Source organism: Bombyx mandarina, chromosome 11 (genome assembly GCF_030267445.1).
Source record: "Bombyx mandarina strain Sakado chromosome 11, ASM3026744v2".
NCBI classification, from domain to species: Eukaryota; Metazoa; Arthropoda; class Insecta; order Lepidoptera; family Bombycidae; genus Bombyx; species Bombyx mandarina.
This window is the reverse complement of record NC_143218.1, coordinates 8,216,856-8,243,119: the sequence shown is the minus strand read 5'-3', so window position 1 is coordinate 8,243,119 and position 26,264 is coordinate 8,216,856. Positions and strand designations below refer to the sequence as shown.

The 26,264-nt window shown below is 39.0% G+C and overlaps 1 long non-coding RNA gene across 1 annotated transcript in view; it reads right to left on the bottom strand.

The window, feature by feature from the left end:
• Positions 1 to 15,885: 15,885 nt before the first annotated feature.
• The window catches only part of LOC149502000 (uncharacterized), a 33,069-nt gene continuing 22,690 nt past the window's right edge, over positions 15,886 to 26,264 (bottom strand). Inside the window, exon 3 of the long non-coding RNA XR_016323771.1 lies at positions 15,886 to 19,359. This is a non-coding gene — a long non-coding RNA (uncharacterized LOC149502000). The remainder of the gene's footprint in view (positions 19,360 to 26,264) is intronic.

The window sequence follows — 26,264 nt, the reverse complement described above, 5'->3', positions numbered from 1 at the left end:
GGTTGTAGAATTACAAAAAGCTGTGTTTGGATCTCTTATTTCTAAACAGTCATGTCAATGTTCTACAAATCACTATAGTTTAGTTTAAATAGCAAGTGCTATAATTATTTGTTACCGTCGTAAATTGTTTATAAACCGTCTAAAATGATATGTTCAAAAAACCACTGACGAACATTATGCTTGTAATTATATATTAGTAGACTATTTAGCGCTCTATAAAATATATACCATTCTCTATACAAGTGATTAAAATTTCAAAGCTCTGAACTGATTAATTAAATTGTTCCTTATTAAGAAGTCACCTATTACCTGGAAAGGTGTAAACGAAGCCCGAGGGAAAAAAAGCCTAAGGCTATAAACGTAAAAAGCTTAGGCCACATATGTAATGAGCGCTAAAAGCTCTGGCCCCACGTAAGCGAGCCTAAGGCATCGTACACATGTTCTTGAAAGTTCATTTTTAATGAGCCGTAACAAAACCTAACAACTGACGTGTCTGCACCCTGCCTGTAATTAGTCGGACGGCGGGTGGTAGGTAACAAATGTCCAAGTCAACTTGACCCGCGCGAATCGTAATCCTTCATACGGTTGCCCGTGACATTGTGGCTTAAGCTCGAATGGTTAAGTTACCATTTATAGATAGGTATCTCTCGCTGTCTTATTTATTGTGATTATTAAAAAGTTACAATGCTTTTAAAAAACAACAGGGTGTATTTTATAGGTTTATTAAGAAATCTTTTTATTTTACAGCGCGATTGGATTCTTCGTAAGCCTATAAGCGAAAAACGTTGAATTGTTTTAAAAAAAAAGTTTGAATTTGCATTTTATGTGATTTTAAATGATTAGCTATTTTATATTAGGTTTAGATTGATTTTAAATGACTTAATTAAATTTAAGTTAATTTCTTTAAAATAATACATACAATTTGTAAATAATGCTTTAATAATTTAATTTCAATAGTTGATGAGCGATGAAGCTCATAGCTCAACATTTAAAATGCTTAGACGAATATTTAGATTCACAGAATAGCTCGGTGAACTTAGGTATAATTCATCAAACGATTTCAGAAAATATTGAAATAATAACAAAAAAAAAACACTGCACAAATATATAAAGTTGTGATTCCATTATCCCCGAACGAATAACCGTAAAGGTGTGGGTACACGGGCGCGCTCGTCTCCTGTAAATCCTACTCATTCTGAGGATTTGCAGTTGAAATTAGTTCGCAAATCTCGGGTTTAACGGGAGCCCGCTACAGATGTAGATGCGCAAAGGGATGCAGATAAATAACCTAGGGAAGGATTCCGATGGGTTTCCCTTTGCTTATTGTGTTTTTTTTTTATTGTCTCGTTAACGTTTTGAGGTTATTTCCCGCGGATTCGTTTTTGTTTGAAAATTTATTGTTCTCTTGTGATGACAAGGTGTGATGATGTATGTATGTACCCGCCCAAGTAGGTACCGTCATCTTGTCTATTTCTGCCGCGAATTAGTCGAAACAGTCGCAGTATACATAATATGATTAAGGTTATTGTGATATCCATTGGGTTCGGTAACCAATTAATACTAAGTAAGCCGTGAACTCGTTCAACCTTGTGCCTACTAAATGCCTCTTTAACCCGCACTTTACTACCCTAATTAACAACAAATTAGTAACAATAAAACCAACAAAAATTCCCAGCGAACACTTTTGCATGTGTAACGTAAATAAATTGTAAAGCAACGTTACCATTAACGTTTCATTTCTTTATTTACGTAAAACGTGTTTATGTGAAAGTAAAGTTTTATAGTCGATTAATCCATTTCCCTCGTTTTTTTTTCCCGTTTTTTTTTTTTTCTTTCGAATTCCTTCTAAATATGTATAAACGTGTACACTGTTGGTACGTGACGCCACGCGACGCGTATAAGTGCTGTTACACACGACAACACGACTCGAGCTTCGAATGCGGAATCTTAAAACGCACGGCGCACTCTAGGGCTGTGCTGTAATGGAAAACCGAAAAAATATAATGAAAAATAATTTATCGAGTTATTATAAATTATCCGAATTTGTGTATGACGAAACGAATTTGTCTCTATTTTCAAACATTCCAAAATTAATTCATAATACTAATAACGCATTTTCTTACCAAACATTATTTTTCCGATTTGATAATAAATTTAATTATTAATAAATAATTCGTTTGCGGCGGTTCGCCTGGTTCCTGGTTTTGCTAATGTCCATAAAGGAAAGTTCGTCTACAAGTGGGCCGTGCTCCAATATAGGCAATCAATCTTCAATAGACACTTCAGACCTTGTTGAAAACTAACTAACAAAAAACAAAGAGTATTTAAGTGTGTGTGTCAAATACATGGTAGTGTGTGTAATGTTTTTATTTATTGATTTAATGTATCATTAATGCATCATTTTAATAAAATATTAGCTATCTGCACTCCTTGTCTATATTCTCTATAAGTGTGGGAAATTTCATACTCCTTTGTCCGCGCAATTTTCGTAAAAAGGGGTACAAAGTTTTTGCTTCACGTATTATTATAGGTGTATGTCGGGAAAGAACTTCCTTCCCGACTATTGTTTTCTGATACCCTAGACATAGCAATATTAATGCTATTATATTAATGCTGCCGTTTCAAGGAGAGGTGCCAAATAATTTCTTCACTGTACAAATAGACAAGACGATGCACGTATAAACTCTTGGGGATTCACAAGACCACACGAGCAAAAACTGATATCAAATTAATTGAATATTATATAAAAAACTGTTCACAAAGCAAAACGGTGCAATAATGATCGCTCTATACATTCGGTGCGATAAAAACTACCTCATTACGCTGAAACGACCTCATTATATTATTATAGTGACATTGAATAATAAAATGTCTCCATATTATGGCGGGGTTATTGAATTTCGTAGACGACTGATCAGGGATGTTAAGGTATTTTATGTCTGTTCATAAAATAAAAGATATGGAGGTTTATTTTAACTTAGGGCCAAGTGGCTTCTGTATAAAGACAGGTTTTATGCATTGATATTTTGATTTTCTACGTCCTATTTGTGAACCGCATTCCGCATAACTGATTAAGATAATACATGATCAAGGCAGAGTTTGATATAGAGTGGAGTGTACCCATTTCAACTGGAGTTATTTCTTTAATAAAAATATCAGTTTTTCGCTTTTGGAGTTCATTGACTTCCTGTGAATTGTACCTCCTACATAGACAAAAAGTCGGAAACCTAAAATATGTTTTCATTATGATTTCACATTGATCTTATCGCAACGAAGGACTTATTTTTGGGAAGTAGTATTACACAAACTCATAGTATACCGATGTCTATGATTACACATAAAATATATATGCTGCTCGCTCTTACAGCGTGGAAGTCGTTGGTGATGATATTACGTATCCATATATTCGGAAAATTTTTTTTACCAAAATCCACTTCATATTCGTGTGACGACGAGTAGATTGGACACCTTATCTGATTCCGATCCTATCTGTGGTAGACTATGCGAGGCACTGCTCTTGCTAGGGCTAGTGTTAGTAAATTCTCTCAGGTTGAGCCCGTGAGCTCACCTTCCAGTCCGGGCGTAGCTGAAATAGCCCTGTAGACTACCAGAGAATAGGTAGAGACTTTTTTTGTCAAGGATGACTTGAATATTTTTAAGTCTTGAGCCGTTGATATTTTGGGATTAGCTTTCTTTTATGATGTTTTCATAGCTCGAAAGTTATTCTATTTGAAATACTCATTCTAGCGCCTAATAAAAATTTTTGCTTCAGTTTACATCCGTACATTCCAACTTTAAATTCAGCTTAAATTTATATTCAAAATTTTGTCTTTCGATTATGTTCAATATATTCAGTAACAGAACTAGCATCCCTAGATAATACTCGCGTGTTCCAACGCACTATGATACGGTATGACATGGCGTACGATTATATTGGCAGCTCTGACGTTTGGATTATCTTGTTTGTTACCTGTGATCAAAATCATTGAATCGCTTGACTGAAAATGGTGCGAAGATTCCGTTGTTTCGTGGTCCGTGAAAAGTAAAAAAAAATGCAATTATTTTATTCTTTGCGTCGGATTTGACTGTAGCGTTATGTCTTTTTTTTTATTTATTGCTTAGATGGATGGACGAGCTCACAGCCCACCTGGTGTTAAGTGGTTACTGGAGCCCATAGACATCTACAACGTAAATGCGCCACCCACCTTGAGATATAAGTTCTAAGATCTCAGTATAGTTACAACGGCTGCCCTACCCTTCAGACCGAAACGCATTACTGCTTCACGGCAGAAATAGGCAGGGCGGTGGTACCCACCCGCGCGGACTCACAAGAGGCCCTACCACCAATATGTTTAAACGATAATAATAGATTTTCAAAAGTTTTAATCTATGTATTTTCGTGTTTATAGTGAGGCAAGAAACAGCAGTTTATTTCTACTTTATACATAATAATTTTGTCCGTACTGCTTGCGATACCATTAATTATCAATAAACTACCCTTTGGCTTTGGATTCGAGCCATTTGCACCGGAAATTGCAGTGTTTGCCAAAGTGTACGTTTTTTATGACAGCATTTCTCGTTTCGTATTCAAATTTTATTGTAGCGATTAAGCTATATGCACACAAAAGGTTCACGGGGCATTTTTTAACACACCACTTTTTTTATATCTATGCTAATAGCCTTGAGAGGCTATTTCAGCTTCGCCCTAACATGTAGGTGAACTCACGGGGCTCAAGCCAGAGTGTTGCTAACACTGGCCTTAACAAGAGCAATACTTCGCAGAATCTGCCACTGGATCAGAAACACGACCCACTGAGAAGATCCGGCGAGAAACTCAGTGGACTGAGTCTGTTGGGTTAATTCGGTCGTCGAGCCCTTCGTCGCAAGCGACAGGTTCGACGAGGACGGTGATCGGTGCTTGTAGTACCTAAAAGCACCGTTAATGGATCGGGAGGATCCGTAATGACGTGTTTTGGGCGACGTCGAACACACCACATCGCATGGTTCTCTGCCGTATTAAGTAAAAATAGGTAGATTGCTTAAGTTAGACTAAACTAAATACGTAATGTGTGCTTAATATGTAATTGTAAACATTACCACATAAATCAAATATATTTTTTAATAAAACTACGTGACCACGATAATTGTATGTATTTGTGTATTTGAGGCGCCGGAAACAATGCAGTGACAGATTAAACACTAGATTAAATCGTAACAGTAATTTTAATTATGTCTTCCACTCGCGAATATCAAAGAAAATCTATTTTACTGGTTTTTTGGTGGCCTCTTAGGGCCGTCAAAGTAAATTTTAATGTAAGAAATTTTATCCAAAAACCTTAAAAGGTTAATATCAATGAGAATCGTGTAAGGAAGTTTCACGAGAGATTCCACGTCTTTTTTTTTTATTGCCCTTGTAGGCAGACGAGCATACAGCCCGCCTGATGGTGAGTGGTTATCGTCGCCCATGGACTTCAGCAATGCCAGGGGCAGAGCCAAGCCGCTGCCTACCGTAAACAAAAAGAAAAAAAAAACAACTGTCATACCTAGTTGTCAAACGTTTAATGTTACCAGTATTATTCGAGTATGTAGTTGTTACATTTGTAAAACGATAACGCCCGTGTAATTTACAGCGCGGCATAAACGTATGTGTTTAACTACCGTTTTGTATACTTTTATGGACGTCGGTTAAAGTTAATTGCCATTTTTTTCCGTGCGACTGCTACTGCATTTTTTGTGTATTCGAATTTTGAAATCATCTATATATACATATAATGAAATTGTAGATTTTTTAATGACATTTAACTGTACGATAAGTAAGATTAACGCAAGTACGATATATGGTACGCTAGCCGGATAATTAGGAACGATGTATAATTTTGATACCTTATTGCTGTGAATATGTACACAGTTGAGAATTTAGTTGTGTATTCAATGCAACAAAGAGTAAAAAATTAAATGCCATGTCTAATTTAAAAAAAAAAAAAAACTCCTATGAATCTATCTATCACTTAAAGTTCACATTTGTTATAATTTCGAGTGCTCATCGCAAAACTCGACATTAGTACTTACACTCTAGAGGGGATCCGCTTACAGGAAGCATACCATTATCATACCCTCTTTCACACATAAACAACACATACGTAGGAACATCACATAGGGGGTACGTCGTACCCCCGAGGGTAATTCTTACCCTACCGAACCGTCGCCACCCACTACGCATTCGATATTTGAATTAGTTAACGGCAATTTGGTTTTTTTATGGACGTGTTTTTGTTTTTTAGTTTGACCGTAATTAAATATGTTATTAACGCGAGGCTTCGTCCATTGCGCATCGATTATGAAGTCAGTAGGTATTGTAGTTCTATGAATATCTGATATTCAATTGAGATAACTTAGTGTCAATGTTATAAGAATACAAGAACAATCATAAGTATAATACCCTCGGAAAAATAACAGATACGTATTTTATTTCAACTATAAGTACCTAGTATTCTATTTATGAGTCATTATGAAATTATTTAATTAATATTACTCAAATTTGACAATAATTTTATTTAATAAAGTTCCTGCAGTCTTTTACAGTATACGTAATATAGTATTGTCGGCTAAATTGGCACTAGCAAAGATGTATGAAGTAATAATTTTCATCGAATTTATGTTGGGGTGGGCGTCATGTTAATTAGCGGTGGTAGTTTTTGAATTGAGTCAGATAACAATTCGTTTGATTTGTCTTTTGGGAGACGAAATGATTTTTGTTCGAAAAATTATAATAGTTTTAGTGGCAGATTTGAAGATTTATTTACTGTTAGGGCCTGTTTTGATCTACAAAAAAATTTCCACAAATTCATAGTTCGGTCATATTCTTGTTGACATTAAAATAGTATGAAACTAAAAACCGTGCTCACTCACACATGGATGCGAACTTCTAAAGGGGAAAACCGGTTTTCAATATCAATATTCATGCAAGATATCCATCCTTTTCACACCTATTAGATCGATAATAGTATAAAATAGTGCTTCCGAAACACACACACACACACACACACACACACAAACATATACAGTTATACTGCTAATTTGTTTTGACATTTCTGAGCGTACGGCAACTTTCCCGCCTACAACTTGTGCCGCATTTGAAGCACAAAGGGGGATGCCGAACACGAAATTATTTAATTAATAAAAATGCGTTCGTATTTGTTGGCTATTAAAGGTCAAATTCATTTGACCGTTGTTAAATTTGAACGGAGATCATTGGGTTTTATTGTTCGGAGCCACTGCAATTGAGTTTTCGCATATCTATTATGGTGGCTGGACCCTATTCGTTTTTTTTTTATATTCGTATTTCGTAATAGGGGGCGATACCCTATGAGCACGTGTCATAACCAGTATGGATTTTCCTTTATGGTACACTGAAATGTGAATGTAATATTTAAAAATTGAAAATCAATTTTTATATTATTTTAGCGGTAGCCAGCGGCCTGGCATTGCTGAATTCCATGGGCGACGGTAAACACTCACCATCAGGTGGGCCGTATGCCCGTCTGCCTACAAAGGCAATAAAAAAAAATATTGTGTGTAATGTGCCTCTAGTATAGAATTCTGGAGATCAAACATAGACATGATAACAAGAAAAGACGCGTCAAGGAAAAACCCTAAAGTTGATTTTTCTCCTGAGCAAATTGGTGCAGCTAAGACAAAGGATTTAAAATAAGTACACTCAAACCAAATAACCACTCCAGTTCCGATTGCATCGCCTTACAGTCCGGACGTGTTTTTACGAGAAACTGTCGCTGCCGTCGCGATCTTGTGTCTTGAGTTTCGCTGCATTGTCGTTGTCGCATCGATCGCGGCATTGTTGCGAATTCTTGACGCACTATCGCTGGCGTCGCGACCTTGGGTCGTAAAAGCAACTCGAACTTGTCGATTGTGCATTCGTAACGACTTCACATTATCACCCACTCATATCATTTATTAAATTTATTTATTTATTCGGCAAGCAAAACAGTCTCTTTCGAGACTAACCCCCCGCTGAGATCACCGCTTGTTGTGGCATTCTCACAACCCAGTGGGGCCCCACCTTCCCAAACTCCACCCCAATCCTAGCCGACTGCCGTTTTCACGGCAAAGGCACTCCCCCCCCTTGGAGCTGGTAAAGCTCAGGGGGTGAACTCCTACTCAGGGGACTCGCCTTTCGGCGAGTGTGCCTTAAGTCCCGGGGACGCCCCCCCCGGGCAAAAACGTAAGATGGAAGAAGAACTTTTAGGGTTTCTCGGGTTACTTGCCGAAAAGTACCCGGTGTTATCCAACCTCACGGCCGAATTCGCGGCCTACAGGGCCGCCCGCGCGAGTCCCGCCCCGCCCGCGTCCCTCGCCGCGTCATTTCGAGCCGCGCAGTCATGCCCCGCCCCCAAACCCAATTTGAGCGCACGTACGCACGTAGCGACTCACGAAGCGCCTAGCGCCAACGAAGCGCCTAACGCACCCGCGACGTCATTCTCGCCAATATCATCCGTCGCGTCGTCGGTAATAATTAACTCAGGTTCAGACTCCGATACCGGATCGGAGATGGACTTCGAGTCCGCGACGAGCCCGCAGCCCGGAACCTCGGATGGGTTCCAAACGGTAAAACGCGGGAAAAAACGTACTCGCGCCGTGGAGTCCCGGAGCTCCACGACAAAACAAACCAAGTCAGCGACTGCCTCCCGTCCGCAGGTAGTCGTGACACCGGAGTCGGACTCCGGCCGCCGCGCAACCCCACCGCCGCGTCCCAAGCCCGCATCCGCGCAAAAAACCGTCGCCCCGCCCCCGCTGATTCTCCAGGAGAAGTCAGCGTGGAACCGCGTCTCCCAGGCCCTTCAGGCAAACAAAATAAATTATACCCATGCGCGTAACGTCGCGCATGGGATTCAGATAAAGGTCGCAACGCCGGGCGACCATAGGGCCCTCTCAGCATACCTCCGAAAGGAGAACATAGGTTTCCACACCTATGCCCTTCAGGAGGACCGCGAGCTCCGCGTAGTAATACGCGGAGTTCCGAAGGAACTCGACATAGAGTACGTAAGGGAGGATCTGACCGCTCAGTCCCTCCCGATAGTAAGTGTGCACCGGATGCACAACGGCCGCGACAAAAAACCATATAACATGGTTCTAGTCGCTCTAGAACCAACCCCGGAGGCCAAGAAAAAGATCGCATGTCTCGCGACAGTATGTGGCCTATCCGGGGTTACCATTGAAGCCCCCCATAGACGTGGCACTCCCGGACAGTGCCACAGATGCCAACTATATGGCCACTCGGCTCGGAATTGCCACGCGCGCCCCCGCTGCGTGAAGTGTCTCGGCGATCACGCCACGGTAGATTGCTCGCGAGTTAGGGAAACCGCGACCGAACCTCCAAGCTGTGTCCTATGCCTTAAGCAAGGGCACCCCGCGAATTACCGTGGATGTCCTAGGGCTCCGCGAAAACGTCCGACCCACCCAGCCCCCCGTACCGTCGGCCCAAAGACTTCGGTGCCTTCCGCACCGAAACCCGCCTTCGTACCGGCTGCGGTTCCCACCGTATCGGCGTGGAATAAACCGCTGCCGTATACGAGGTCGGGAACACAAACCGCACCCCAGCCCCCGCTCGCGACACGTCCCGCGCCGCAGCCCCTGCTCGCACCTCCCCCCGCGCCCGCGTACCGTCCCCCGCAACCCTCAGCCGTCAACGACTTCACGCTCGTGCGCGACTTCGTCACGGCGGTCAACTTCGACCGTCTGCGATCGTTCGCAGACGCGTTGCGAAGGGCGGTAAACCCCGAACAACGGCTCGCGGCCGCGTTCGATTACATGGACGTTTACGAGTCCGTGGCCCGTACTTTCTAAAATCACCGGTAATCAATGGCGCAAAACGCTAGAGAGAAACCATATTCCCTTACGTTAGCATTCTACAATGCTAACGGACTCGCGCGACAACGCGATCAAATTTACGAATTCCTCCGCGACAATCTTGTAGATATTCTGCTAGTGCAGGAGACCTGCCTGAAGCCCTCGCGTCGTGACCCGAAAGTCGCGAATTACGTCATGGTTAGGAATGACAGACTCACCGCCTCCAAAGGCGGGACTGCCATTTACTATAGGCGGGCCCTGCACATTGTCCCTCTCGATACCCCCTCGCTCTCACATATCGAGGCGTCAGTGTGCCGTATCTCGCTGACGGGACACCAGCCGATCGTCATCGCATCCGTTTATCTCCCCCCGGACAAGCCCCTTCTGAGCAGTGACATCGAATCACTGTTCGGCATGGGAGACTCCGTCATCCTGGCAGGCGATTTAAATTGCCACCACACTAGGTGGAACTGCCACAGTTCAAACATAAATGGTAGGCGTCTCGACGCGTTTATAGACGACCTTACCTTTGAAGTAGTCGGTCCCCCAACTCCAACATGTTATCCGTATAACATCGCGCTCCGTCCGAGCACTATAGACCTGGCACTGCTGAGGAACGTAACTCTGCGCTTGCGTTCCATCGAAGCAATGTCAGAGCTCGACTCAGACCACCGACCTGTCGTTATGCAGCTCGGTCGCCCCCACAACCCAGTCACAGCTACGAGGACCATGGTGGACTGGAAGAAGCTGGGCAAATGCTTAGCCGATGCCGCTCCACCAATCCTCCCCTGCGGCCCGGATTCAACTCCCTCCCCCGAGGACACAGTCGAATCCATAAACATCATCACGGATCACATCTCTTCCGCGATCATAAGATCCTCAAAAGAAGTCGATGTGGAGGATAGCTTCCACCGCATCAGACTGTCCCCCGAACTTAGGAACCTCCTAAGAGTTAGAAACGCGGCAATCCGGGCCTACGATCAACTTCCCACGCACTCAAACCGGATTCGGATGCGTCGTCTACAGCGGGATGTAAAATCTCGCCTAAGCGACGCCCGAAATGAGAATTGGGATAGTTACTTAGAAGGACTCGCGCCCTCTCATCAAGCATACTGGCGACTAGCAAGGACTCTCAAGTCCGAAACTACCGCTACTATGCCTCCTCTCGTACGCCCTTCAGGCCAACCACCGGCTTTCGATGACGATGACAAGGCAGAGTTGCTGGCCGATGCACTGCAAGAGCAGTGCACCACCAGCACTCAATACGCGGACCCCGAACACACCGAGGCAGTCGACAGGGAGGTCGAGCGCAGAGCTTCCCTGCCACCCTCGGACGCGTTACCCCCCATTACCTCTGACGAAGTTAGAGAAGTAATAGACAACCTTCAACCTAAGAAGGCACCCGGCTCCGACGGCATCCGCAACCGCGCGTTAAAACTCTTACCAGTCCAACTGATAACAATGTTGGCTACCATCTTAAATGCTGCTATGACGCACTGCATCTTTCCGGCGGTATGGAAAGAAGCAGACGTTATCGGTATACACAAGCCGGGCAAACCGAATAATGAAACCGCTAGTTACCGACCGATTAGTCTCCTCCCAGCGATAGGCAAAATTTACGAACGGCTCCTTCGGAAACGCCTCTGGGACTTCGTTACCGCGAACAAAATTCTAATAGACGAGCAGTTTGGATTCCGCGCCAAACACTCGTGCGTACAACAAGTGCACCGCCTCACGGAGCACATCTTAATAGGGCTAAATAGGCGTAAACAAATCCCGACCGGCGCCCTCTTCTTCGATGTAGCGAAGGCGTTCGACAAAGTCTGGCACAACGGTTTGATCTACAAACTGTACAACATGGGAGTGCCAGACAGACTCGTGCTCATCATACGAGACTTCTTGTCGAACCGTTCGTTTCGATATCGAGTAGAGGGAACTCGTTCTCGTCCCCGTCATCTGACTGCCGGAGTCCCGCAAGGCTCCGCACTCTCCCCGTTACTATTTAGTTTGTATATCAACGATATACCCCGGTCTCCGGAGACCCATCTAGCGCTCTTCGCCGATGACACGGCTATCTACTACTCGTGTAGGAAGATGTCGTTGCTTCATCGGCGACTCCAGACCGCAGTAACCACCATGGGACAGTGGTTCCGGAAGTGGCGAATAGACATTAACCCCACGAAAAGCACAGCGGTGCTATTCAAAAGGGGTCGCCCTCCGAATACCACTTCGAGCACCCCACTCCCCAGTAGGCGCGTAAACACCTCCGCCGTTAGCCCCATCACTCTCTTTGACCAGCCCATACCGTGGGCCCCGAAGGTCAAATACCTAGGCGTCACCCTCGACAGAGGGATGACATTCCGTCCCCACGTAAAAACGGTACGCGATCGCGCCGCGTTTATACTAGGACGACTCTACCCAATGCTTTGTAGACGAAGCAAACTGTCCCTCCGTAACAAGGTAACCCTCTACAAAACTTGCATACGCCCCGTCATGACGTATGCAAGCGTAGTGTTCGCTCACGCGGCCCGCACCAACTTGAAACCCCTTCAGGTAATACAATCCCGATTCTGCAGGATAGCCGTCGGAGCACCATGGTTCCAGAGGAACGTGGACCTCCACGATGACCTGGAGCTCGACCCCGTCAGTAAGTATCTACAGTCGGCATCGCTGCGCCACTTTGAGAAGGCGGCACGACATGAGAACCCTCTTGTCGTGGCCGCCGGAAACTACATACCCGATCCTGTAGACCGTTTGGTAAACCGTCGACGTCGCCCAAAGCACGTCATCACGGATCCTCCTGATCCACTAACGGTGCTTTTAGGCAATACAAGCACCGGTCACCGTCCTCGCCGAACCCGTCGCTTGCGACGAAGGGCTCGACGAGCGAATTAACCCACAGACACAGCCCACTGAGTTTCTCGCCGGATCTTCTCAGTGGGTCGCGCTTCCGATCCGGTGGTAGATTCTGCGAAGCACTGCTCTTGCTAGGGCGGTGTTAGCAATTCTCCGGTTTGAGCCCCGCGAGCTCACCTACACAAGCTAGGGTAAGCTGAAATAGCCTCTCAAGGCTATCAGCATAGGTAGGAAAAAAAAAAAAAAAAAAAAAAAAAAAAAAAAAAAAAAAAAAAAAAAAAAAAAAAAAAAAAAAAAAAAAAACCAAATAACTTTCACAAAGGTGACCTGACCAACCAGGAATGAATCCTGGACATCGCCGATCAAATAACTACTGGCCACTGACTGATTTTTAAGTGAAATTCGAATATATTTTTTTTAATTTAACTTTTTGTGTATGGTCTAAGATTTAACTTTTTAAATAAGGCAAGTAAATATGGTTTATTTTAGTAAAGACATGAACATACTTGAAATAAATCGTCTCTTAATGCATTCGTTTGTATAGTTTTGGCAATTAATATTTTAATTACAAAAGCGACAGTAAAAATGGCGCGAAATTGTATTTACTTCTTTGGCATCTTGGTTTTAAATTGGCATCAAAACCAGCCAGAAACAGTACGCTCAACCAAGGAGTTTTCACTGAATTAATATTAATTATCAAAATACACTGAAACTCTTTCGTCGACTTAAATCATGTTATTTATTCTTTATTGTACACACAGTTAATATAATACAGTAATTGCGATAAGTTATAAAAAATGGCGAGCTTAACTCAACAATTGAGTTATCTACCAGCTAACCAGCTACCAGCTATCATCTACATGTTGCCTTGTGTCGTGATACTCCTAAGTGAGAATGCGTGATTCAGTTGAAAATAGTTGACTAATTACAAAATATGTAACGTTAAGGTCCGTGGGACAATGCACAAAGACAGGTATTGTGATAAGTACAAGAGATTGAGTCACACGCGCCGAGACAATACTGTAAGGCCGTGTCACGATTATGCATAGCGGATATCGGGGGCGTTAGGATACATGAGGCAGTCAGCGCCAGTGTCCTAAGCTTATCATAGTTAGTATGGAGATAATGAGGTTGGAATTAAATTTTACACTGCTTCGTAGGCAAAAAAAATACGCGCAAAAATAATGTTTACACAGCCATCTATTCTCTATGTGTGAGACTAGGGATAGGCCGGTTTTGCATCAAAATTTATTATGTTTTAAATAAATTGCAATATGTAAGTGCGAATATGAAAAATTGTTGGTGAGGCCACTTTTGCGCTGACGGTCCCATATGTAAATATAGTTACATGCATGCATTACATGCATTGTTGTTTTCTACGAAACTGCACTATCTAGTCATTTAGTAATTTATTTCAGCGTGAAAGCGTGGCTTTGGATTTTCAAGCTGATATATAGTCGAAGCAGAGAAGGAATGGTTAGTTTCGTTTCTGGTAGGTAGAGGTAAGGACTACCATCTTGTTTAAGGGCCTTGTGTTGGAAGACTCATTGGAAGTGGAAATGATATGAGTATAGCAATTTTGAATAGAGTGAAGTGTACTGGATGGAAGTGAAATGTGGCAGTTTATGGCACTATTAAAAAAAAAACACTTTACTAAGAATGGTTGGTTTAGTTTCTGGTAGGTAGAGGTAAGGAGTATGATCTTGTATAGGGGGCATGTTGAAAATGTGTCTACATGTAAACAATAACTTATGGCTGGAATACTTATTGGAAGTAGAAATGATATTATGAATATAGCAGTTTTAAACAGAGTGAAGTGTGGTAGTTTATGGCGCTATTTAAAAAAACAATTTACTAAGCAACTACTAGCGACAACTATTTAATACACTGAGATGGTATTCCATGCATCGACCCTCCATAGTTTCGTTACACCTGATGTTCGTAAATCAATGCTTCACTTAAATGATTATTTTACGAAAATGTTGAAATAATTTCGATATTCGAAAGATGCTTCGTAATTATAGGTTGTTTTTCTTGTAAATTCATTGGGCCCGTTTGTCGAGATTATCCGGATCGGTAAACGTAAAATTACGCTTCATTACAATTATCCGTTGCTCTGACCACGAGATATTGTATCTGAATTTAAGATCTGCGGTTAAAACAAAAAAACTTCTCGAAACTAAAACAATAAGAAGAAAAAAACAACGTGAATGGATTGACCGTAAAAAAATTAACAAAAGATTCAATCGCGTGCAAAGGGATCCCATCAATCAGCCGAGTCGAATGCAACATTCAAATTTTTCAATTTTTTTCTGATATCTCCAAGTTCAAAATCCTCGCGACCTTGTCACGGTCAACTGTTTATACTAGTTGGAAACCGTTTGCTTCTTAGTTTTTTTTCTTTTTTTTTTGCAAAACGTACATATTTGCATCACTAACGAACCAACAATGACTGACACAAAAAAATGCCCACAAAAACACAAAAGGTTCATTCCGATGTCATTTATGTGAGTGTTCGAACAAGGTCGAGCTACGAAAACAAAAGGACATTAATTCTGATTCATACGTCATAGTAAACAATTTGCGATGTGCAAATTATATATATTTCATTTTCAGTTGGTGTGAACGTCCTCTGTGTCACACGCGAAATGACAAATGACAGGTAGCTAAGTTCGACCGGCACACTTGTTAGTGTTGCCAACAACAATTTTCCTTTATTAGCCACAGCGAAGGTATAAAAATATGAGTCACGATGTTTTTGCATCGATGATGATTTTGCGTTTTTTTTTTTTTTTGTTATATTCGATCAATGCCCGACGCGACCTGCACGACCTAACTCTTTGTTAAGCTGTCCTTTATAATTTTTGCAGTAGAAATCTTGTTTTAAGGGCGCTGCCGCGTTATTGGATATTGCTTTAGTTGAACGTACAATCAAAATAAAGTTTCTTAAATGTCAGAATTGTTTTCGTTGAAGGCAGCTTCGAATTGGCGTTCTTAAATGGTAAATTAAGGTGTGTGCGCATTGCCACAGAGAAGTCGATCCGGTCTTTAGAAAACCTGTTCGACGTAAGCATCAATATAGTTTCCAACAAATTTTTTATATATAATTTGAGCGGTCTACGTAGTAGCAAGGGCCGGGGAAATTTCCAAATTACGTTTTGTGTGTTTTTCTTTTGTTTTTATCTAAAAGGCGCGGGTTAATGCTGCACAAAATCGTTAGTATAGATAAGTTAATAGTTTTGATACTTAAAAAATAGTTGTGTCGTCAATTCTTGAACGGTTTTAAATAGCTACGCTGTTATCTGGAGAGGAAGCTGTTTGTTTCAGAAAAATGTGTTGACAACATACCGTTCGTGTTTCTTTGTGGTTTTAATCTATATATTAATACGTGAAGCAAAAACTTTGTATCCCTTTTACGAAAATTGCGCATACGGAGGAGTATGAAATTTTCCACACTTATAGAGAATATAGAGAAGAAGTGCACAATGCTAATATTTTTTTAATAATGCATAAAAGATACATTAAATCAATAAAGAAAACATTACGCACACTACATACCATGTATATGACGCACACACGCATGCATACTATTTATTGTCAAACTTTTGTTCTTGAGTTCTGTTGTCAAATTGAGATTAAATATTGTTTGTCTTTGTTAATATTTTTTATAGTGTAGTCTTGGCGAAATTTGTGATTATGGAAGTATAAAATACAATCATAATAGTGTACAAACTTACAATTCCAATTAATTATAGTCGAATTTCGACTACTGCGGGACCTCTAGTTTCAATTAATCGACGTAATAGTTTACTTACCGCTAGCTTATGCAGTCAGTCACATATAGAAACAAAGTCATACAAATTACGAATTTCGTATAGCTTATTAAAAATCAGATGTCTTTTATTTCTATTTATATTTTGACATTTTACGCTAGTGGCATCTTACTTAATTCGATACTAATATGTTCGATGACGTAAGCTATAACCTACGAGATATTTTCATATTCTATTTTAAACAGCGAGAAAGAGATAGATATACACTGTCTGTTCCGACGTCAAAGTTGCTTTGATGATGGTAGGCTTTGGTTGCACGATTTGTTTTTCCTACCTATGCTGGTAGCCTAGGTGTTTATGCGAGGGTAAAAACCTGGGGTTGGAAGAAACTTAAAACGCCAACGATGAATTCCCAGCTGCGTCACGTGTGGGAGTAATATGTCCAGATAACTTGCTTGTACAGCCTCAAGGTTAGTCCACCTAAGGCATCACGTAAACAGCGCCGTAGTCCCACGATGCGGACTTTACAGAAAAAAAACAAAAAATGTTATTTTAAAATGGGAAAGATTAAACGATTTTTTTTCTCTTGGACCGGTCCGAGAGCAGGTGCCGCGGGACGAGACTATGCAACATGTGATCACGTACAATCATTTTGTAATGAACTTATTTATGATCCAATTAAAACAATTAAAAATATGTAATTAAAAAAGTTGTTCAGCGTAGATTATTTCAAGGTTAATTCTCTTATAACACGAACATAACTATCTCATAAAAACAAAATGTATTAATTAATATATTCAAGATCCACGAGGGCGCAGATCCTTGCAATCCATGGAAACGGTCAAGATACTGACTAATATATACATATAGTTCATCGAGTCCAAACATATTTCATGTAAATAATCTTCTAATATTTGTTACCATAACAATAAATCATACTTGCGGGATGAACGCATCCTGACCACATGTGTACGATTTGAGGAATACATAACGTAAACAATATCGAAATGTTAATGTATGAGAATTAACTCTTGTGAGATGTTGTTGATCGCGTTAATTTTTTTATGTTTTGTTTATTAAAAGATTCCTCTCAGAATCAGTTTCGTTATAGAGGCTTTTAAAGCGGTACTTCAATTAAGCAGAATAGCGGTAAATGATTTAACATTGGTACGCTATACGAAAAAATACGGTAAATTTTGAGCACAGCCAATATGCACTAACGGAATATCTTAATAATAATACCGACTAAAATACAATATTTCATTACGCTAATTTCTTTTGACCAGCTTCAATCTTGATTTTTACTACCGAAATTAAATTCAACTTGGCACAATGCATAATGTCGTTCACATATTAAGTCGCGGCATGCAGGTAGAGCATTCACGTGTATCTCTTTGAAAAATTGATCGCTAAGAATATCAGCAGACGATTGTCGCCTCACACACATACAAAACAAGACCTAAATTCCTTTGAATCGAACAAATGAATAGGATAGACTGAAAACATGTATTATATGCAATTTAAAACGTATCAGGCCGTGTCACAAAAACCTAATCAAATTATAAATGATTGCTGGAACTCTGTGATTCGGTTTTGCTTATTGTTTTTTTTTTAATGTTAATAAAATTGCAAGAACGTTCTTGCCTTTGATTGCATCTCCGTGCGATGACTCGTTCTTGCAGAATGACGTCTTTAGAACGCGATGTTATTGAACGCGATTCGCGGCGTTTTATTCAAAAGTGTGTAATGGGGTTTAAATGCCGAGAGCTTCTATAGGTTCGGACGCTTTTAAAAATTGAAGGGTCGTTTTAAAATTAGAAGTTGATTGTTGTGGTTTTCGTCGGATTTGCTTCAAAATACATAGATTCGAAATCAGAACTTTAAAAGGTTAATGATCGGACTACGTTTGCTTTACGTAAATTCTGAATGTTATTCTAAGAAACTGTTTCATCAAGATTGTACGAATAGTTGAATTAAAAATTCACTTCGAAGACATTTAATGCAAATTAAATTTATCCACGACTTAAGTAAAGGCCAATCGAAATGAAAAACCCTAATCCGGTTTTTGTGTGCGGCCATCTTAAACGTATAATATTTTAAAGTATTCTAAATACGAATACGAAATAGGTTAACCTACTTCCGAGCGAGTAGAGGAAAAAAAAAATGTGTACAAAAAAGTTAAAGCTGATACCTGATTCAACTCCGCCCGAGTGGTCCCGTCATTCGTTGAAAGGTCAGTGGCACAATGGGCTTCAAAAAAGATTACTAACAAATTGAAATAATTTTTAAGCTACAAATTAATACTAAAAATTAATTTTGTAATTTTATTTTGTTATAATGAGAAAAAAATACAAATTTGATTGGAACGTGGAACTTTAAGATAATAAAAAACATGAAATAAATGCGATAGAAGTGTTGGGAGTGTTCATTGAGGCCCATGGACAATGTCAGTGTTAGGCCAGAGACGCACCGGTGCTTACCTATGCTTGCTTATGCCTATACTATGTACAAATGTCAAAAATTATGCAGATCATACGCTTTTCACTTCCTTTTATTGTCATAGAAAAACATTAGACAGCAGATTTGCACCAATCAATTTTCAATCGTAAAGCAAGCCCTAAAACTAACTATGCTTTTGAAAAAATAATAACAATATTTAACAGTACCTCTCAGTGCATCGCCATCTTTACAGCACTCGAATGTGAGCCTTTTTAAAAGCTCGTATTATTTACATTGTTGTTTTTATACCTTGAAAAGTTCACAAAAAAGGGTAAAGAATAAATTTGGATCGCTCACCAAATGTCTCCGTGCAACAGGTTGGACGCGGTCGATTTTTTTAACCATCACACATCCAACACGTCGTCATCTGAAACGAAAAATAAATTTGAAAATCGATTTTGTGTGAAGTAATAAAAAATAAAAAACACACACACATATATAAAATATCACTACAACTGTTTCGAAAACAATCGATATTAAAAAATTTGAGCATTATAATTCTTTATTTGATGAAACTATGAAGAATGTTAGAATAAAATATTTATGGCACTAACAAAAAAATGGACATGTCAACTCGATCTGATTTTCCCCAACTGACTTACTTCTCACCTTATTACTCTACGTTTTGAATGTAACTGAACTGAGACGAACGTTTTAAAGTGATAACTTTTACAGCTATCCCTTTCGCACACTATATAAATCCAATAGGTGGTGCGAGACAGATTAAACTTATAGACTTCTTACTAAGTATGACGTTTACTTAAGGTAAAACATAAAATGTGTGTGTGTCACTAAGCGTGTAAGTTATGCCTCGGTTTCCTTTGCCTACGCATTTCAGAGAAAAACAATCAGCATTAGAGGTTACGGATGTCCAGTCAACTGAAGCGTATTTATTTATCTATAGTAATGCTGAGTTTGACTTCGTAAGTGCTATGATAAACATCCTTTTTTACTTTTTTTAATTACATAGGTACAACATCGGTCACACAGTATTGAACATATAAAGTATATTCACTGCGCGTCAACTAATATTCATTTGACGTACATTGCTTCTTTTTTTTCATTTCTTATTTCATCATTTTTATCTTCGCCTTCGGCAACGGGTCTACGCAAAACCTTACAGATTATTACACATACAGAAGAAATCAACTTTAATTTTACTATAAGATTTTGACTTGACATTTATCGACCGAAAATAGGCATCTATTTGCGGTCGATAAATTTTATTAGGTACAGTAAACACAGCACAATGCCAAATAAATTCGAATAAAATAAAATTAAATATACAAGATGAATTTGCACATACGGTTCTAGTCGATCATTCGCTTAAGTTAATTCGTTTCACGTGTTCCTTAAATGTGCTTAATTAAAACTAATTATAATATTATATTATTATTCTGACGCTACCATTGTGATGTTTGCATCATTATTATAATTTAAATTTTTAGCAGATGTATCTAAAATATTCGAGGAGTATTAAATACAATGATCTAGATTGGTTCTGTCTGTTTGTACTGAAAAGTTTTAAATGTAATTAAAAGTAGTTTTACGATTGCAATCACTAACTAGGTACCACGATATTCTATTGTCGACGAGTAACAATTTAGTCTTCCGTGACCACGAAAACTGTAAAGTATTCAATATGACATTTATCCGTAAAAGTTGCTTGTAGAAGAATATTACCAGCATTAAATACTTAATATATTGTTTGATGTCTCAACGTGGACAGATTTAGGATCGACGTTTTGCGAAATGAGAAAAGCTAAATTTTTTTTAAATGATAGTAAATTTTAACAATATTAAAAGCTGCAATGTTTTATAAGAAACTATAAATTTTGTAGGCGTAATATATATATATATTTAGTAACACTAATACTTAAATTGAATGTTAGATGTAATGGATGTAGTAATTAAAGAGGTGTTTGTGTCTATTTATTTACTGGATGGACATATTAACCATTTCTTTGCGGCGGTTTGTTATTTCGATAACAACGAACATTATTAACGTTTAAACTTGGGCAGCCCTACAAAATGTTGCCATACCTCACGTTATAATAAGTACTAACGGTTAAAAACAAAATGGTGATGCCGGTTCAAGATATAGTTTGCACGCTCTACGCTAAAGTTCCATTTAAGTTATCGCAAAACGAGAGAGTGAGTACGTCGCTTTAACTGAGACCGCCAGGTATAATCAGATCTTTAGATTATTATCTACAATTACGTGAAAAGGGTTTACGTGGAATCGCGTGTACGTGATAAAAAAAAGGGGTTGATTTGTGATGTAATTTGATATAACGTAAAAAATATTATTGTTTTGCTTTATCGCACACAACTGGAATTTATGATTTAAAAAAATTATGGCATTATGTGAATGACGGGTGACCAACGTGAAAAAAAATTCAGTACTACCAACTGTCGTAGTTTTAAACTAATAAATTAATTTACATTTTGTTTTATTAAGATTATGATTTTGGTAGTATTTTAAGTATATATAACTCAAAATGGCTGACATCGAAGCGGGGGGTGGGGGAAGGCCCGCCCGCGTGATGGATCGAGAGGGTATATTTGTGGCGTGACCAATGCTACTCTGCTTACAGTAATTTTTATTTTCTAGTGTCGCTTGTACCCGACGACAGGTGATAAGTCAAACGATAAATCTGAATGTTTCTTTAAGCACGCCCGATTAAAAGCCTTTCGAGTATTTAACGAATAAAACCCGAGGTATTTTTTATTTGTTTTTCAGACACAAACGATATTTGTATTTTAATTATGAATTAAGTAAAGGGTTATTAAGTATGGTAATTTTGTTTAAAACGGAGCACGACTGTCACTATTACACGGAAATCTGTACCTTGTGATGTATAGAATAAATGCTCAAATCATTTCAACGTGGTAGATTCTACGAAGCACTGCTCTTGCTAGGCCCAGTATTAGCAGGTTTGAGCCCGCGAGCTCACCTACTCGCCCGTAGAATCTAGTATAATCTCTCGAGTTTACTAGAATAGGTATGAATTAATTATTATTTTTTGATAAATTGTTAATATATTTTTCTTTCTGTAATGCGCTGTAATGGCTACGACTTTTCGATGCTCGTACAGATTTATTGTTTTTTTTTACAATTTCAAGACATACTTCATTATTAGGTTGGGTACATTTCCGCGATGAAATCGGCGTGAGAAAACTGGAAATACACTGATACGAAAGGATCTATTATGTGAGACCGTAAGAGTTGTGCTTTTCACCTGCTTCCTTCTCTACGGCAAAGCAGCCGTTCCACTTGTTAGCGTAAATAGATTCTAATCCGATTGAGAGTTTAGATTTATTTTGCCGATTTGGAAAAAAATCCTATCACACAGAACTTGTATCGAAATGCATTGGAATGATTTCGAAAGGACATTACCTAATTCTGGATCCCTTTTGTGTTCGTATCATTAAAAAAAATCTTAATGAACTAGACGATGTCCTGTTTTTTTTTTACTTTTTACCATCTAAACGACCATCTCAGGATTTCGTCATAGGCGCTAACAAATTTATTTACGCGAAAACTTTTTTCACACTATCATGATGTTGGGAATAATATTTTTAAACTTATTTCCTGTGATAAGTACAGTGCAAATAATGCTGTGTAATAATATAATATGTTATTTTAACGTTTTAACTACTAAAGTGTTAATCAGTTAGGCAACGTGTTATTATAGTTTTGTATGACGCTAAACCATGCAAACCGTCTTAAATTTTTAAAACCAGAACATGTTTTAAATATGATATGTAAGTACTTAGACACTTATAAATAATTTTCGAAAATAGAACATGTTTTCACTAAAGAAACATTATTGTCTACACGGCTATTTAAAAGTGGAAAATAAGAATTCGAACTAACAATATTTAGAAATTTGCTAAAATTGTCAATTAATAGAACATACTTCTAAATTAAATTAACAGTTTTTTAACGTAACACAATTATATTTCTTTTAAGTAATTATCAACTTCTTTTTTTACTGTTTGTAGAGCGTTTATGAGTCTGTACGGTCAGTAAGTAAGGTACCTTGGTTATTTCTACCGAAAAACATGCGTTTCAGTGTGAAGAATGGTAAACCATAGACAATACAATTGAGATTTCATGATCGCATTTCTATGTGGAAAGCGGCATTCATAGTACGATGTACATGCATATATGGGCAATAAAAAAATCTTTACCAAATACTTGCAAAATAGTGTTTCGTATCTATTTCAGTTGGTCTATCCATGTTGATTTAAAAATTAGACTGACGCTGTTAATTTAGTATCATAATGAATAAGCGTGACCGTGAGCCTTACAAAACATAGCGCGTCGGGGTCAACGGCCGCACAGCATCACATGAAAACGCTATCAATGCGAGTAAGCACATGCAATGATAAAACACATTTCAGCATAATTATTTACTCGATTCAAACAGATATGCTGCATATTGAATTACTGTTACTGCACGCACTGTTCATGCACTATTACAAAGAAAGCTGTTTAATTATATTTTTGAAATTCGAATAACGAACTCAATGTTAATGTTTCTTAGCTCACATCTTTGTCTCTTTCACTCATGTTTGATATTCACAATTATTTTCAAATTACATCACCATTTTAAATTGGATGTTGAGTTGATTTAAAATGAAACTTAGCGTTACAACCATATCTGTACGGATTATAGCGTTTTCCAATAATTTGCATATTTTATTTTATTTTAATGCCCATGTTCACATTAAAAGAAATTCTGCATTAGTGCATTTTTTTAAACATTTTCCCTGTTAATGAAAGGGTTTGCTCACTTGTCTATTTTAAAAAAACTCTTCTATTAACTCAACTAATAACCTAGAAATTAATTACTTCAGTTAATTGGAATACTGTCATCACATTATATTTAAACTGTAATAATTGGAAGCACGTATCCAAGTCAAAGGTTATAACGACATTTCAAAGCAATAATAAACTTAATTCTATTAAGTATTAAGTGTGATAGTCGTAAGTTATAAAAATAAATTATCTCTGTTCTCTAGTTGTTTTACGAGTTCAATAAAGCTTTACGCAAGCACGCTGCATTGTATAAATTGTGTTACTTAATTATAATGACTTTGTTTTTTTTTAATGACTTTACAAGGTGTTCCGCACATTAAGTGGTAATCGGTTTATTGGAAGACACATCGGATAAAACGTAGCATATAATATCATGATACCTTTATTATTTAGCATTATTTTTTTGCATTTATTTAATTTATTAATGGCAGTTTTTTATAGCTTCGGTAGATGGACGATTCAAAGCCCGCCTGGTGTTAAGTGGTTACCGAGCCATAGACATCAGCAACGTTAAATGTCGCCGTACAGTTTGGGACACGAGTTCTAAGTCTCAGTTGGACAGTACAACGGCTGCTCTACCGGAAGCACATGACTGCTTCACGGCAGAAATAGGCGGGGTGGTGGTACCTACCCGTGCGGACTCAAGAGGTCCTGCCACCAGTATTAGATTGCAGTTTGAGAGAACAACTGCTCGTATCATATCTAGAAGAATCGGTACGAGGATTGAGTCTTACTATGGTGAAGACGATAGTGAATTAAACTTTATACCGGTACAAACCCGCGACTCCGAGCTGTAGTATGGTTGTTCTCAACACGTGCGTTATCCCGTGTGCATACACACTAGTATGACGTAATTTGCATAATAATAGCAAGAACAGCTGTACAGGCCATCTGTAAGATTGATATTAACATACGGATTGTTTGGAGCGTTTAGTTTGCTCGCGCACTTATCGGCTCGTGAATGAGTGTCTTTTGTTGAGTGTTGGTTAGATTTGTTAATCGCGAAATTGTTGTTGATGAAAAATGGTCCTTTTTTTGTTTCTACCTAAGCTGGTAGCCTTAGAGGGCTATGCCAGCGTCGTCGAGCGAGTAGGTGAGCTCATAGGGCTCTAACCTGAGGACGTTGCTAACCTAGCCCTAACGAGATTAGCGCTTCGCAGAATCAACCACCGGATCCGAAACGCGACCACTGAGAAGATCCGGCAAGAACTCAGTAATGGTCTTCATAGGTAGCCGAGCGCATGGGCCAACTTTGGGGTGTTGGCTGGGCTTTTGAGCACCAGCAATTCTAGGGATAAAGTCACTTCGATAATGGGAGGAAGTAGGAGAAGTCACCTCGCGTTTTAGAAAATATAACATATATACATAATTTTTTTACAAATATAGGCGTATTGGGTGCTCGCGCGGGTAGGTATCTTTTCTGCGGGAAGCAGTCATCCGTCCAAGTTTAACGGATGATACAGCCGTTTAAATTATAGTTGAAGCTTCAGCCTTATGACTAATGAAGGTGTGAAATCATGTGATTTATCTGGGCGCTGGTAAGCACTTAATAGGGATTGGTATTAAATTGTAATAGAAATATTTAACAAAAATGAAAACCGACTTTGTAATATAAAATGAGTTATCATCAAAGTATCGAGTCAGTTAAACGATGAGATCTTTTGATAAATGGGACCAATGAGGAGCAACAGTTGTCAAATCAAAAAAATCATCCAAATCGCTTCATCTAGAAAAACTTTAGTAGCACATAAGATTTACAGTCGAATGAAAACATTATGCTTTTTAAGCTCGTTAAAATCAAAGGTGATCATTCCACATTGACACTGTTTAGTATTAAATAAAATTGTGGATCAATGAAACACGCTCCGAATCGGTATTTTTAACGATTTTCCTCTTAATATTTTGATCTTGTCAAACGGTGTGCTTGTGAAATACCTCCATTATATTATTGACTTTGACAGAAATGCTAATTTTTTAAAGTCGACGTTGTATCCAGAGATATGCTATGCGAAGATGTCTAAAATATTTATGATTGTTCTACTTTCAAATACTGAAGTCACTTAAAATACGCGTTTCCTACAAATAATGTTTACTGGTGGTAGGACCTCTTGAGAGTCCGCGCGTGTAGGTACCACCACCTTACCTATTCTGCCGTGAAGCAGTCATGCGTTTCGGTTTGAAGGGTGGGGCAGCCGTTGTAACTACTTGAGGCCTTAGAACTTATATCTCAAGGTGGGTTGCGCATTTACGTTGTAGATGTCTATGGGCTCCAGTAACCACTTAACACCAGGTGGGCTGTGAGCTCGTCCACCACCAAGCAATAAAAATAATAATAATATAATACTTCTCAGTGCTTGAATATAAGGTGAGTATTATTTGTTGTAATATCCATTGACACATTGAAAATAAGCTGAAAATAACAGCACGGCTACATGTTGGCTTGT